At 37.9% G+C, this 3,566-nt stretch overlaps 1 protein-coding gene across 1 annotated transcript in view; it reads left to right on the forward strand.

Annotated features, from left to right (window-relative positions):
• Nucleotides 1–197: 197 nt before the first annotated feature.
• Nucleotides 198–3,566, forward strand: part of kansl1b (KAT8 regulatory NSL complex subunit 1b) — a 64,867-nt gene continuing 61,498 nt past the window's right edge. Inside the window, exon 1 of the mRNA XM_034301574.2 lies at nucleotides 198–328. The gene's annotated coding sequence lies outside the window, so the exon portion shown is untranslated. The remainder of the gene's footprint in view (nucleotides 329–3,566) is intronic.

Here is a 3,566-nt window from a genome sequence, read left to right on the forward strand (position 1 = left end):
CAGTTTTGTCTACATTTCGGTTCTAGCATAAAAAAAAAAAAAAAACACAAATTAAGAGTTAAATTTTTATTAATTTTTTTGCATTATTTATTTTTGCATTAATTGAAGCAGTCCTGACTGGAAAAACTCTTGCTGTGTTGAAGTTTTGATGCCGAACCGATCACATCTTCATGTGTTTGTGTTTCTTTGTTCCTTAGATTGAATCCTTTGGGATAAACTGAGCACACACACACACACACACACACACACACACACACACACACACACACACAGCCTGTTGGACAGAATGATGGCGTTCGAGTCTGGATCCAGCTCCTGCTTTTCAATGGTGAGACACAATCTTTTCTTTTTTTTTTTTTTTTTTTTTTTTTTTTTCTTATGAATTTAATTTTTCTTGACTAGCTTTCTTAATAAATATAAATTCTAATAAATGTTTGTATAGGTAGCTCACACGTGCTGTACAATCAAGCAGTAAAAAAAAAAAAAAAGATAATAATGTAATAGAAAGCACGTGGATAAAATAAAATAAAAGATGAAGTAAGAATTATGAATAGAAATGTAAGTGCAAGGAGAAAAAAATTATACAAGTATAGAATAAGAAAAAAAAATACAGTAGAATAAAATAAATAAACAAAAGAATTTTAGAATAATGTAATAAATATTATAACATTTAAAAAATAGAATAATATAACATTATATTATTATGATATTAACATTAATCTAAAATATAATATTATGATATAATTTTAAAAAATAATATTATAATAAATTATAATAACTATAAACACCAAAACAGAGCGAGGCATTTTAAATGAAAAGAAAGTCGATTGAGATGAATTAAGTTCCTGTGATTGACAGATGGCGCAATTTCGCCAGATTTTATTACAATGAGACAGAATTATAAATGAAAGCAGCAGGGTTTATTTCTCTCTTTTATTCATGCTGCTTTTAGATCCTTTTTTTTTTTTTTGAATCGTAGTCTTTAATCCGCTGTACGTTTCAGAATTACAGACTCCAGAGCTAAAGGTGTTTCTGAAGCACAGATATTGTTAAACCACTTCTTCTTTCTCTTTTATATTTCTTTTCACCAGTTATTTTTGTCGTAAATCTTTATTCTCAGAGATGACTGATAATCAGCAGTTCCCATCCTTTACTGTCGCAAAATGATTTTTCACATCAAATCCTTAAAAAAAAAAAAGAAGCATGTTTCTCACTCTGAGCACCAGGGGGCGCCATCCCACCATTCAGCAGCTAAAGCAGTGCGATTCGTTCCAGTTTTGTTGGGAGCCATCTTCATTCCTGCTGTTTGTGACTTTTTATATTTTATTTTAGCAGACTCGCTCATCTAGAGCTACTGGCAGAAGTGCATTAAAATTAAAAAAAAAAAAAAAAAAAAAAAAAAGCACATTCTCGTGCTAACCTTGTAACTCAGAATTTCCAAACTAGGAAAAACCAAAGAAAAACGCCCTCTCGATTAGGAATTCCTACTCGGAAAGTCGGGAAGGTGTCCTCAACCCCGACGTCATTTCAAAATGGCCGCTCACACCGTTAAATAAAACATTAAATAAAATCTGACTTAGCTACTTTAAATTATCGTAGTATTTACGTTCGATCCATCAACACTGATACATTAGTTAAGTTGCAACAATCGGACGATTTGATCGATGCGTTGATTTAAAAGGCAACAAGTGAAATGAATCGAGGCTACAATCAGAAATCGATTCATATGAACAATCAGCTGGAGTGTAGAAAATAATTCTTATTTTTAAACTAATAGGCTGATTTGTGCGTAACTATGTAGGATAGCTATTAGTCCTTCTCTACGTCGTCATCTACATTGTAGATTCAGTCAAATATCAAATCTTTATAAATTGTATCGTAGCAGATTCAGTGGCATCGTGAAATATTGAATCGTATCGTAGCAGATTCAGTGGCATCGTAAAATATCGAATCGTATCGTAGCAGATTCTGTGGCATCGTAAAATATCGAATCGTATCGTAGCAGATTCAGTGGCATCGAAAAATATCGAATCGTATCGTAGCAGATTCAGTGGCATCGTGAAATATCGAATCGTATCGTAGCAGATTCAGTGGCATCGTAAAATATCGAATCGTATCGTAGCAGATTCAGTGGCATCGTAAAATATCAAATTGTTTCCCTAAGTATCGTATGGTACCATAGCAGATTCTGTGGTATCAAATCATTGCCGTATGAACTGAAATCGTATCATATCGTGTGGAATCCTGAGTTTACATCCCTAGTTAGTTGGTTAAATCTGTAAGACTCACTGTACGGTTTGCTGTTTTGAGAATTTAATACATTGTAAACTCATAATCGCTTAAGTTAGCTGGCTAGCTTATTGCTAACAAAACACACACTTTCATGTTTTTTCTTTCTTTTTTTTGTGGCAGTTTTTTTTCCCACAATGCACTGCGAATGTATGTTCAGTAGGGAGAGATTGTAGAGGTTTTGTGTGTTTATTGTTCTGTGTCCGCTGTCAGGTGCTATGTAGCGTGCTAATTCATAGCCTAAGCACTATTTAGTTCTGAACGTTGAGCATGAACGTGTACATGAAGCTAAATATCTTAACACACACACACACACACACACACACACACACACTGTACTGTGAGAGCAGACACACTGACTGTGCTGTAGATTTTTTTTTTTTCTTTGCACATGCCAAGAAAAAATCATGGCCGTGTTTCTGTCTCCACTCACATCCAGCTGTGGCCCAGCTGTTTTACACACACACACACACACACACACACACACACACACCGAAAATGCTCTTAAACTGTCTGAGAGTGATTTTTGTAGTTTTTCTTCATTTTTGTCCAAATGTGCCTCTTTTTTTAAAATTTTTTTATTTTTTTTAAATAGCTGTAAGTGTGTGTGACCCTGCTGAGCACTAGCGCTCACGCCGACCTGTGCGTTTAGTTGTGTTTCTCTTGGTGTGTGTGTGTGTGTGCGCGTGCGTGTGTGTGTGGGGTTGAATGTCCTGAACACGCAGATGTCTTAGTCTAGGTCCCCTGAGACCCTGAATTAAATTAGTTAAGCGAGATCTGTTTGTGCCGTTTTTATTTCACCGTGTTCCTGTTTTGTTGTCGTGTTTTCAGTCTGAATGTACTTTAGATTCACTCTGCCCTCACTCTGACCCTCGGCTTTAGCCTCTGTGTGTTAGTGTGGGTTTAGTCGTATGCTGTGTGCGCGAGCGGGTTTAGTTGTAGGTCAGTGTGAGAGCGGGTTTAGTCGTGGGTCTGCGCGCGAGCGGGGTTTAGTCGTGGGTCGGCGTGTGAGCGCGGTTTAGTCGTGGGTCGGCGTGTGAGCGCGGTTTAGTCGTGGGTCGGCGTGTGAGCGGGTTTAGTCGTGGGTCGGCGTGTGAGCGCGGTTTAGTCGTGGGTCGGCGTGTGAGCGGGTTTAGTCGTGGGTCGGCGTGTGAGCGGGGTTTAGTTGTAGGTCGGCGTGTGAGCGGGTTTAGTTGTGCTTCGGCGTGTGAGCGGGTTTAGTCGTGGGTCGGCGTGAGAGCGGGTTTAGTCGTGGGTCGGCGTGTGAGCGGGTTTAG

Source organism: Pangasianodon hypophthalmus, chromosome 29 (genome assembly GCF_027358585.1).
Source record: "Pangasianodon hypophthalmus isolate fPanHyp1 chromosome 29, fPanHyp1.pri, whole genome shotgun sequence".
Taxonomy (NCBI): domain Eukaryota; kingdom Metazoa; phylum Chordata; class Actinopteri; order Siluriformes; family Pangasiidae; genus Pangasianodon; species Pangasianodon hypophthalmus.